This window comes from Musca autumnalis, unplaced genomic scaffold, assembly GCF_047663935.1.
Source record: "Musca autumnalis isolate F117 unplaced genomic scaffold, ASM4766393v1 scaffold_4, whole genome shotgun sequence".
Taxonomy (NCBI): Eukaryota; Metazoa; Arthropoda; class Insecta; order Diptera; family Muscidae; genus Musca; species Musca autumnalis.
In genome coordinates, this window is record NW_027411977.1 from 138109929 (window position 1) to 138122960 (window position 13032).

General features: G+C 31.1%; 1 pseudogene; it reads left to right on the plus strand.

Annotated features, from left to right (window-relative positions):
- The first annotated feature begins 10775 nt into the window (after positions 1–10775).
- On the plus strand, positions 10776–11961 carry LOC141403095 (NADH-ubiquinone oxidoreductase chain 6-like; annotated as a pseudogene).
- Positions 11962–13032: the final 1071 nt, after the last annotated feature.

The window sequence follows — 13032 nt, forward strand, 5'->3', positions numbered from 1 at the left end:
AGTGACAAAATAATAATATTTAAAATGTATGAAGATGTGTTTATGATGTGTGGAATTTTGTGTAGAACGAGAACAGTCGTTAAGAAAAATGACCGAAATGACAGTCACAGATAACTTTTCAACGCATATTATCAGTACTGAAAACTGTATTGAAAACATCTAGTCCCGAAAAATCATTTGTGGATCACATAAATACTGCAAATTATAAAAGAGTAGCATATTGAACATAACACTAGCATCTATGTCCTCTTTGTAGATTTCAGATACCCGTGAGTGCAACCTCTATTTATATAATGCTGGAAATCACACCTATTAAATCGATCATGGGCGGAACCAATACTAAATGATATGCGACTGATCATTTCTACAGAAGCCAAGTAATTCAATGAAGTAATGAACGAACTTTGTTCAGTTTTCTGTGTCCAGATTAAGAAATGCTGCAACCTGGAATGGTTTCGTCCACAAAGAGTCTGGAGAGATGTGAGTGGGGTTAGATGGGCAGTTAAATGCAACGTGTAGTGCGGTGTTGAGTATCGTTCAATCAGTTCGTGCCCAATATGAATTTAGGCGGCTGCATCGTCCGAATCTTAACTTGGCTAAAACTACTCTTACCTTTGTACTGCCTGTGCAACTGTATCAGTGTGAATACTATTCAGGCCTGCCACATTGATCTATATGATCTTGTTGTACCTTTGGATCGCACTCCCTAGATCATGAAGATCTCCCCCGACGTGTCTAGAAGATTGTGACGGGGATGTATTTGGCGAAAACACCTTAGCAGGTATTGCATCGATTACATCTTGTGGTGCAGATGCACTGGTATCTTCCCTGTTGTAGTCCTCAGGTGGGCATTCTGGCCTTGTCGCAACTAGCTGCTGCTTGCGTGGACACTTGAACTTTATACAGAACTTTACATCTATATTTAGGGATATTTTGTGGTAGGAATCTGGACATCATCGACCAATAGGTTCAAGGGGAGCCTCATTTCAGCCATCCAACGTATTTAGCATGTTCCTCAGATGGAAGAACTGCACTAAGTCAGCTATGTATATATTTAACCGACGGTAGGGCCCGACACCAAGGCCTGGAGGGCAAGTTAGAGGTTAAACAGTTCCGTAGACATCAATCCACCTTCGGGAACTCCATTTTCACCTCTACGGGTATTTGACTTCGTATTTCTGAATATGTAATTGATTATCCATGTAATTGATTATCCATGATTATCCAAAGAGGGAAGTTTTCTATATGTCCTCGAACAGCTTGGCGTGGTTGACGGTATCGAATTTATTGCCTCCAGAATCTTCGATGTTGGAGACTGGAGGCATCCTTGTTTGGGTTCAGTGGCGGAACCACCCTACCAACTTTAAGGGTTTCTGGAACAATATGGTGGCCAACTATATATAGAGGACACTGGCTAAGCATTACCTTTTGTGATACCGTGTGGGTCCAACGCTTTGAATGATTTCGCACTTCGTATGACATCTGCAACACAGAACGGTACAGAAAAACACAAAATTTTACCAATGTAATTTCAATACATTAAAAAAAGTGTTAAACAGACGAAACAGGACGAGTACAAAAGAATGTATGGACTGAAAGAGGATTCTCTCGGGCATCTCTTTGTGAATACCAGCCTCCATATTGTTCCCTAAAAGTTCTACTCCATTAAAAATGTAATTGCACTAAAATTTAGTACCTATGGTCTAGTTTCCGATAAATAGCTATTTCTTTCTCCAAAAATTTCCAAAAATTACGTATTTTCCAAAATTGGGAAAAATTTGTCGTTTTTAGGAGCACGCCCACACCTTCTAATATTTTGACCTAATTTTTTGGTTTTCTTTCTTTTTTATGTTTACTTTCGAATCACATATAAAAATTAACAATCGGTGACGAGAAAAAATTGGGGTTTTGGCCCGGAAAATCCATTCCATTGGCCTTGCCTGGTGGTATGTATACCCTATATTATAATTCCATGTTATCTTCTGTACAAGCAAGCTGCATCAATTTTCATTACTGTGACACTAAAAAGCACTCCAAGATGACTTTAAATGCTGTACTGCATGTTCAGTCCCTTGATATTCAGGTAAATCCGATTATATTTCGCCAAGTCTGAACCTTTACACAGCTGAAGCAATCATCGCGAACCGACCAATCCTGGATAGCCGAGCAATCTTCACGGATAGAGGGAAAGGAAAGATACCTGTTGCGATTACAGCACGCAGAACTGAACATAAGACGCTCATAAAAATTTAGCTACAACTACACCGTTTTTCAGGCAGAAGATTTTGCAGTATTGAAAGCTTTAGAATTATCAGTGGGAATGACTGATTTTGCAGGTAGAGTGGAATATATGGAGAGATCAGAATTCCTGTAGGAGTCTATACTGGTCCCAACCGTATAAGATATATGACAAGCAAGCGGAATTACTACAACATTGACTACGGGCTCTATGAAGACTAGGAACACGAGAAACGCGATCCCATTTATCCTAACGAGGGGTAACGAAATAATTGTTTTAGACCCTAAGAATGTTTGGACGAAATATGTTTCAGACAATTTGAAGTTGATTTAGCAATGTCCGCCCGTGTGTCTGTCTCCCTGGAGCGCATTCGGTTCAAAATTTGGCTTTCGTAATATTTTGGGTGCCACCGTGGTGCAATAGTATGCACACCCGTTTTGCACACTGGAGGTCGTGGGTTCGAGTCCCCGGCCAGTCAACATAAAATTTTCAACGTTGGCAACATACCCCTCACTAATGTTGGCGACCTTTCCTGAGTATTTCAGCCATGTAAAACTTCTATATAAAGTGGTGTCGTAGGACACGCCGTTCGGACTCGGCGTTAAACAGTAGGTTAATATGAATCGGGGAACACGCCGTTCGGACTCGGCGATAAACAGTAGGTCCCATATCATTGAGCTAATATGAATCGGGGTGCACTCATTGGTATGAGAGAAGTCTCCCTTGTCCCGTATGGGATGTTTGTGGAACAATTATTATATTATTATAATATTTTGTCCAAACTTAGTCTAAGTTCGAAGATGGGTTATATCGGTCCACTCCTTCCGGTACCTCCCCCGCAAAAGTTCGAAAATGTTCGGATAATTTGTGCGCAATATAACTCTTAAGGGAGTAACCGATTTGGCCCATACTTTGCACATCGTAAAATTTCTACCAGACTTAGATGAGGTTCCAATATGGACTCAATCGGTCCACTTCTTCGGGTACCTCCCACACAAAAGTTCGGAAAAGTTAAGTTAAGGTCTTGCTATCGAATCGCTTTGATTTTTGTTGTACCAACTTGTATTCACCGCCCCCCATACGACGGTACAAGTTTCATCTGGGGGCAAGTCCATACTTCCTGAGCAAATAGGCTGAAAAGTGCATCGTGTTTAGTGGTTGGCGCGCAAGATAACTCTTGAACGGATCTGCAGACTCGGTTCAAAATTTGGCCTTCGTAATATATTGTCCAAACTTAGTATAAGTTCGAAGATAAGCCATATCGGTCCACACCTTCATGTACCTCCCCCACAAAAGTTCAAAAATGTTCAGAAAAATTGTGTGTGTAGATGATAATTTTAATTCACACAGGCTGGGGGTATATCTCTGTCGGCAAACCCGACTGATATTTTTACTTGTTTCATCTTTCCTTGCCAGCTCTATCCACTTCCCTCTTCACCCTTTCTCTCTTCTCTGTTTCGAATTAGCCGAATTGGTTAATCGTGGAAGTCACGATATTGGTCCACGTTTTCAAATAGCCCCCATAGAACGGTGCCTCCCGATTTTTGGTATTTTGATGGTTTTAGCCACATTATTCAACCGAAAAGGCTAAAATTGGGTAATAAGTCTCCCTTTGGGGTCTAAAATATTACGGCTGAGAATTTCAGGTAAAGATCCACAATTTATATCGTTACCCATGGAACAGTATCTCAATATAATGTATTGTGAAGGGTATAAAAAACTTAACGCCGTTCTTATTTGTTGTTCAAATCACATTTTTTCATCGGCGTAAAATTTTCTCACTTAGAGCCAAAAATCACAACTTCAATTACACAGCACACACTCCATTGCGGCAGGCCAGCCAGCCAGCCTGTCCGCCGGTTGCATGATTGTTGTTCCTGTAGAATGTTTTTCGCATAAACGTTAGACAGCAAGTCAGCCAGTTTAACAGTCATTTAAACCTAACAAAACTTGAAAAAAGCGGCTTTTTATATGAATTGCCAAACAAATGTCATTTGTCAAGAGTTTTTTCTCTTCGTCAATATTGTTTTGGCTTTATTGTCGTCGTTGGCTGTTGCCATCGTTCAGCCTCCATTTTATTTTCGAGTCAGTTTGTCGCTGACGTTGTCCGTTGGGAATCATAGCTGCAACAAAACCAAAAACCAAACTATGAGTAGTGCAATGGCTAAATGGCCGCAACTAAAACCAAAGCCATATTGGCCAATTCGATTGGTAAATGGCAACGCGTTGATATCGATGTCGCTGTTTTTTTTTATTCGTTTGCAATTGTGACTTGCAAAGGTTCATAGTAATGACCATAAAAATACTTGAGAAACAAGCATTTAATAAGAAAATTACTAAATTTGTACATTGGTCTATTTAAATTTTCAAATGCCTTTATAAACCAAATAAACTATAACTAAGGCGATTGAAAAGCGATGATATGGTAGAGTTTTGTTTGAGTCCCCAGACAGCACAGAGGGGATAAATATTTGATATAATATCATTGATGTTTTTATAACCTGTTTTAGTTTATTGTTGTACAAAATGTGGTTGCCCACAAACGGAAAATCGATAGAAGTTATCTTTTCACGATCAACAAGAAACAAAAATTTGATTATTGAGTTATAGACACTTAGATAAGGCATAACAGTACATCTCTTTTCAAACAAATTCTGGAGGCTTTTATTTTATTCAAACACATATTACATAATAGGAAGAACTCAATATTTTGCTTCCAAAAGGTCATATTTGGTCCAGTGGTTGTGATACCGAGTACTGCCCTAAATGCCAAAGCATAGCTAATTCGGTCTGAAAATGTAGCTAAAAACGTCAAAATTCCTCAAATCGGTCGTAACGTTATATGGAAGCTTCAGTACTTCATAGACGGCAATTATTCGATATTTTATTTTTAATAAAAGAGAAAAATATATAAAACTAGTAACAAGCATTCGGCCGGACCGAAGTTTTTATGGTCTTCACCATGAACTATTCTGAACTAATATGGTATAATAAGTCTTCCTTCTGTTACGAAGCTCCCAATGTCCACAACTTTATGTGCAGAAGTATTTGACCACTAGAACCACTAGGAAAACTATCGAAATGAAACGCCTTACATTTGGTATTTAGTCTTCGATCGGGATACAGAGAGAATTGTCGGTATAATAATATAATAATTGTTCCACAAACATCCCATCCCATATCAATGAGTGCACCCCGATTCATATTAGCTCAATGATATGGGACCTACTGTTTATTGCCGAATCCGAACTGCGTGTCCTAAGACACCACTCTCAGAGAGGTTTTACAAGGCTGAAATACTCAGGAAATGTCGCCAACATCACTGAGGGGTATTTTGCCACCGTTGAAAATTTGATGTTGCCTGGCCTGGGAATCGAACCCACGACCTTAAGCGTGCAAGGCGGGTGTGCATACCATTGCAGCAAGGTGGCACCCGTCGGTATACGTCTAGATTTATTATATAGAAGAGGAGTTAACGATTTTCGGTGGCTTTTAGCTACATTATTCATTTTATGTCCTCCATTTGTATTATACACTAGCAGACCCGAGTCCCCGTTGCTGACCCCTCGTATTGAGTTTTCATGACAACTTTTTATGGACTTTATGTTTTACAATTCAATTTCTTTGGTTCCATTGGCAAGCCGATTAGGATTTCAAATTTATCAACAAATTACTCCAGACTTACAGCGTGTTTTTGTAAAAAGTTTTTGCCCATTCGTTCGTCGATTTCATGAACGAAGTCACAACTTGGTTTTCATAGCGATTGACGTTTGTATTCGTGTGACAAACAAATGAAAACTTTTTATTTTCGTAATTTTTTGGTTTTCGTAACAAAATCAGACGAACGAATACGTCAAAAATAAACGAATGGAAAAGACCCATAGTTTTGAATGGATATTAAATACCACTGTGCGACAACAAAAAAAAATGACAAGGAAAATCGAGTAGATTATGAAAGTAGAGCTAATAATATGAGACACGTGTATCGGCGTTTTTAAAGTTTACGTCGGAAAGTAACCAAAATAGGCGGGGCAAGTTCCGCCCATTTTTAATTTCTTTGAAATATTCGAAGTAAGATATCTTGGAATCATTGCATTTCAGGTATATAGTGTCTTTGGCAACTTTACTCAGGAGGGTGTGGGGAATATTTTTGATAAAAATGTTAACCCTCATGCGGTTCATCAAAGGGGTCTTTTTTGTCCTTTTTTTGAAAATCTTTCAAAAACTCCTTAAAAATGTGATCGCATCAAATCCAAATATTCTACAAAATTGTTCGCCATACAATTGTACTATAGGTCTCAGAGTACACCAAATTTGTAACTCTTGTCTAATCGCCAGGAATCTCTAAAAACGAAAAACACCTTTTAGGGTTAAAGTCGGACTTCATCTAAGTTTATTCAAAATTGTCCCACAAAACATAATTTTAGAGAGATGATGTCAGAGACAAAAATATTCTTCATCAAATTTCACTATGGGTCACTAAAGAAATGAAATGTCTATTTACATTTTATAGCAAGAAAATATCAGTAACAATTTTGGTGAAAAAACATGAAAATATTCCCCAATTTTTTTGATGAATGGAAGTAATATAAAACTTGGTTATAGGTGAAAAGTGTCAAAGGATGAAAAATTCTACACAAAATTTTACTATGAGTTTCAAAATAAACCATATATCTATGTATACTATTTCCTTAAAAAAATAAATTACAAATTTATATATATTAGGATGAAATTATATGTTTTAATTTTGGACTGTTAATTTTACATAATTCCATAATAATATAATAATAATTGTTCCACAAACATCCCAGATGGGACAAGGGATCAAAATCTAGCAAAATCCTTTACTTTTTGGGAATATTGTAGGGTTTAGGGCCGTATTTTACAAATTTTAACCAGGTTGTCGTTGTGATTAAAAAGTATAAATTTCTTATTGATGGTTTTTCGTTATAAATTCATACAGAAGATGTGTGTTCAATTTAAATAGCTTTAAAAACATTTGTGGTGAATATATATTTGAAAAATATAGAAAACCCAGATCGGACCTGCCAAAATTGCGTATTTTGAATACTTTTAACTTAAATTACGTATTTAGGATAAGCCATTGGTTGCTTATATTGTATGTGAAAATACATTAATCTCCCTAACATCTTCAGTGTTATACTCTAAATATAAGCTATTTGAATAAAAACAAATTATATATATAAATACAATAACAATCCAAAAAACAAAACTTAATAAATAAATTTTTAAATTATTATTTTGTAATATTTGATTTAACTGAGAATTCTTTGCTAAATTATAATAAAGTTGTTGCCCACCAAAATATTCTGATCAACCCTGATCAAATGACTTAATACTTAACTTTCCTAAAATTAAGGAATAATTAATAATTCCACAAGTAGAAATATAAGGTATAAATCATATAGAGCCTAAAAAAAAGAACTATTATAATTTATTAAAGCCTTATTTATAAAAAATAAAGAAACATTAGAAATTATATAACCTGTAAATCCCCCAATTATACATACAAATAATGTTAAAAATTTTAGATTTAAAGGTAAAATAATAACTTCTGGTGTAGGAAAAATTAATCAACTTAACATACTTCCTCCTACAATTCTTAAAATTAATAAACCTATTATACTCTTTAATATTACTCAACCTTCATCATTTAATATATTCAATGAAGAAAAATTAGAATCCCCAGTTATTGTATAATAAACTAAACGAAAAGAATAACAAACTGTTAAACCAGTAGAAAAAAAAAATAAAGGAAAAAAGAAAATATATTAATATAAGAAAAAGATACTATTTCTAAAATTAAATCCTTAGAATAAAACCCAGCTAAAAAAGGTATCCCACATAAAGCTAAATTAGCTACATTAAAACAAGAAGATGTCAATGGTATTATTAAACTTAATCTACCCATTAAACGAATATCTTGATTATTATTTATATTATGAATAATAGCTCCAGCACACATAAATAATAATGCCTTAAATAAAGCATGAGTTAATAAATGAAAAAAAGCTAATTTATAAAAACCTATAGATAAAATTCTTATTATTAATCCTAATTGTCTTAAAGTAGATAAAGCAATAATCTTTTTTAAATCAAATTCATAATTAGCACCTAATCCAGCTATAAATATAGTTAACCCAGATAATAATAATAATAAATTTCCTATTCAACTTATTCTTAAAACAATATTAAATCGAATTAATAAATAAACACCAGCTGTAACTAAAGTAGAAGAATGAACTAAAGCTGAAACAGGTGTTGGAGCCGCCATAGCTGCAGGTAATCAAGAATAAAAAGGAATTTGGGCACTCTTAGTTATAGCAGCTAATATAACTAATAACCCTACAATTATTATTTCATTATCAGATTGTATTACATCTAAATAAAAAATATAATTTCAACTTCCATAATTTAATATTCAAGCAATAGCTAATAAAAGAGCCACATCTCCAATTCGGTTAGACAATGCAGTTAATATACCAGCATTATATGACTTAATATTTTGAAAATAAATTACTAAACAATAAGATACTAACCCTAGTCCATCTCACCCTAATAAAATTCTAATTAAATTTGGACTAATAATTAATAATATTATTGATATAACAAATATTAATACTAATATAATAAATCGATTAATTTTATAGTCACTTTCTATATATTCCTTTCTATAATAAATAACTAAAGAAGAAATCATTAATACAAATGATATAAAAATTAATCTTATTCAATCTAATAAAATTGTTATCACAATTATTAAAGAATTTATTGAAACAACTTCTCATTCAATAAAAATTGTATAATCATTTATAATAAAAATTAACCCTATCGTAAATGACAAAAGACTACAAAAAAATAGACTAACGAATCTAATAGAACAAATTGATAAATATTTCACGATTTAAAAAGATTTACTCTTATCATTGACACCACAAATCAATATTTTTATTAAACTATTTAAATTATAACCATAATATACACATATCCCCCTTTAAAATTAATAAATTTAATGGAAATCAATGTAAAAATAAAAGTAAATATTCTCGAATCTTACCTCCTCTAAAAGAATAAATACCTGAAAATAACTTTCCATGTTGTCTATAAGCATATAAATATAATGTATAAGCAGCTCTAAAAAAAGATAACAAAGATAATATTAATATTGTTACCCAAGATCAACTAACAATTCTATTAATTAATGAAATTTCTCCTAATAAATTTAAAGTCGGAGGAGCCGCTATATTTGCTGAACTTAATAAAAATCATCATAAAGCTATAGAAGGTATAAAATTTAATAAACCCTTATTAATTAATAAACTTCGACTACCTAAACGTTCATAAGAAATATTTGCTAAACAAAATAACCCTGAAGAACATAACCCATGAGCAATTATTAAAGTATAAGAACCACATATTCCTATATAAGTTATAGTTATTAGACCAGCTAATACAATTCCTATATGAGCAACCGAAGAATAAGCAATTAATGCCTTAAGATCAGTTTGGCATAAACAAGTTAATCTCACTAATACCCCCCCTACTAATCTAATTCTAATTCAAATAAAATTAAATTTTAATCCTAAAAGTTGTAAAAAAGGGAAAACCCGTAATAAACCGTACCCCCCTAACTTTAACATAATTCCTGCTAAAATTATTGAACCCGAAACAGGAGCTTCTACATGAGCCTTAGGTAATCATAAATGAACTAAAAATATTGGTATTTTTACTAAAAATGCTATAACTAATGAAAAATATAAAATCTCATAATTAAATATATAATTATTTAATAAATAAAAATTCATAGTATTTGTAACCTTATATAAATAAAAAATACCAATTAATATTGGTAACGACACTAATAAAGTATAAAATAATAAATAAACACCAGCTTGTAAACGTTCAGGTTGATACCCCCACCCTAAAATTAAAAACAAAGTAGGAATTAATCTTCTTTCAAAAAATAAATAAAACATAAATAATCTTATTCTACTAAAAGTTAATACTAATATTAATAATAATAAAATAATATTAAATAAAAATAAATTAGTATAATTATTATATTTAAAGACAGATTCTCTAGCCATTAATATTAAAGAAACAATTCATAAACTTAATAAAATCAACCCATAAGAAATTATATCAGAACCAAATAGGTAAGAAATTGACATAAAATAATTTGAATATATATTATTTAAAATAAAAACAAAAGAAATTAAAAATAAAAATCTTTGAACCATTCAATATGAGTTTTTAATAAAACATAATGGAAATAAAAATAAAACTATAAAAATAATTTTTAACATTGTAAAATATTAAATCTTTGAAAATAATCATTTCCATGTGTACGAATTATTGAAACTAAAATTGAAAGACCTAAAGCTCCTTCACAAACTCTAAAAGTTAAAAATATTATTCTAAAAAAATTCTCATAATTATATATATTTAAATATACAAATAATAAAAGAAATAATCTTAAAACAATATATTCTAATCTTAATAATATAGACAATAAATGCTTTCGATTAGAAACAAAAGTAAATACCCCTATAATAAATAAAATTCTAGGTAAACATCAATTTAAAATTATTAACATTAGTTTTAATAGTTTAACAAAAACATTGGTCTTGTAAACCAAAAATAAGATTAATTCTTTTAAAACTTCAAGAAAAAAGAAATTTCTTTATCATTAATCCCCAAAATTAATATTTTATTTAAACTATTTCTTGACATTATACAATGAATTTTAATAACTCTTCTATTTATTTTTAATTTTATTTTTATAAATATTAAACACCCACTAGCAATAGGTTTAACACTTTTAATCCAAACTATTTTAGTGTCAATAATTTCAGGATTAATAACTAAAACATTTTGATTTTCATATATTTTATTTTTAGTATTCTTAGGAGGAATATTAGTTTTATTTATTTATGTAACTTCATTAGCTTCAAATGAAATATTTACTTTTTCTACAAAACTTTTAATTTCTTCAATTTCAATTTTTATAATTATAATTATCTCATTATATTTTATTGATAAAAGTATTTTACTTCAATATACTAATTTAGAAATTCAATCAATTTCAAACTTAAATTCTTATATAATAGAAAATTCTTTATCATTAAATAAATTATATAATTATCCAACCAACTTACTAACAATTTTACTAATAAATTATTTATTAATTACGCTAATTGCTGTAGTTAAAATTACTAATTTATTTAAGGGACCTCTACGACCTATATTTAACTAATGAACAAACCTTTACGACTTAAACATCCAATTTTAAGAATTGCAAATAATGCACTAGTAGATCTTCCTGCTCCAAGAAATATTTCATCTTGATGAAATTTCGGATCATTATTAGGCTTATGTTTAATTATTCAAATTTTAACAGGATTATTTCTTGCTATACATTATACAGCAGATATTAATTTAGCATTTAATAGAGTAAATCATATTTGTCGAGATGTTAATTATGGTTGATTATTACGAACTTTACATGCTAATGGTGCGTCATTCTTTTTTATTTGTATTTACCTTCATGTAGGGCGAGGAATTTATTATGGATCATATTTATATACCCCTACATGATTAGTAGGAGTAATCATTTTATTTTTAGTAATAGGAACAGCTTTTATAGGGTATGTTCTTCCATGAGGGCAAATATCTTTTTGAGGAGCTACTGTTATTACTAACTTATTATCAGCTATTCCTTATTTAGGAATTGATTTAGTACAATGAGTCTGAGGAGGATTTGCTGTTGATAACGCTACATTAACTCGATTCTTTACATTCCATTTTATTTTACCTTTCATTGTATTAGCAATAACAATAATTCATTTATTATTTTTACATGAAACAGGTTCAAATAACCCAATTGGATTAAATTCTAATATTGATAAAATTCCTTTCCACCCTTATTTTACTTATAAGGACATTGTAGGATTTATTATTATAACAATGATTTTAATTTTATTAGTACTAATTAATCCATACTTATTAGGAGATCCTGATAATTTCATTCCAGCTAATCCTTTAGTGACACCTGTCCATATTCAACCAGAATGATACTTTTTATTCGCCTATGCAATTTTACGGTCTATTCCTAATAAGCTTGGAGGAGTAATTGCTTTAGTATTATCAATTGCTATTCTAGCAATTCTTCCATTTTACCATTTAAGAAAATTCCGAGGAATTCAATTCTACCCAATTAATAAAATTTTATTTTGAGTAATAGTAGTTACAGTAATTTTATTAACATGAATTGGAGCCCGACCTGTAGAAGCACCATTTGTGCTAGTTGGACAAATTTTAACAGTAGTATACTTTTCTTATTTCTTATTTAATCCTTTAATTACAAAATGATGAGATAACCTTTTAAACTAGTTAATGAGCTTGAATTAAGCATATGTTTTGAAAACATAAGATAGAAATTTAATTTTCTATTAACTTTACTACTAAATTTAATTCATTATAATAAATATAATAAAAAAATTTTAAACCCTAAAAAAAATAATAAAAAATTTAACGAAAAAGGTAAAAAACTTTTTCAAGCTAAATACATTAATTTATCATATCGAAACCGAGGTAAAGTCCCACGAACTCAAATAAATATAAAAGAAACAAAAGTTAACTTTAAATAAAATATAAAAGAAAATACATCACACCCCAAAAATATTACACAAAATAATATACTTATAAATAAAATTCTCGCATATTCAGCTAAAAAAATTAGTGCAAAACCCCCTCTTCTATATTCAACATTA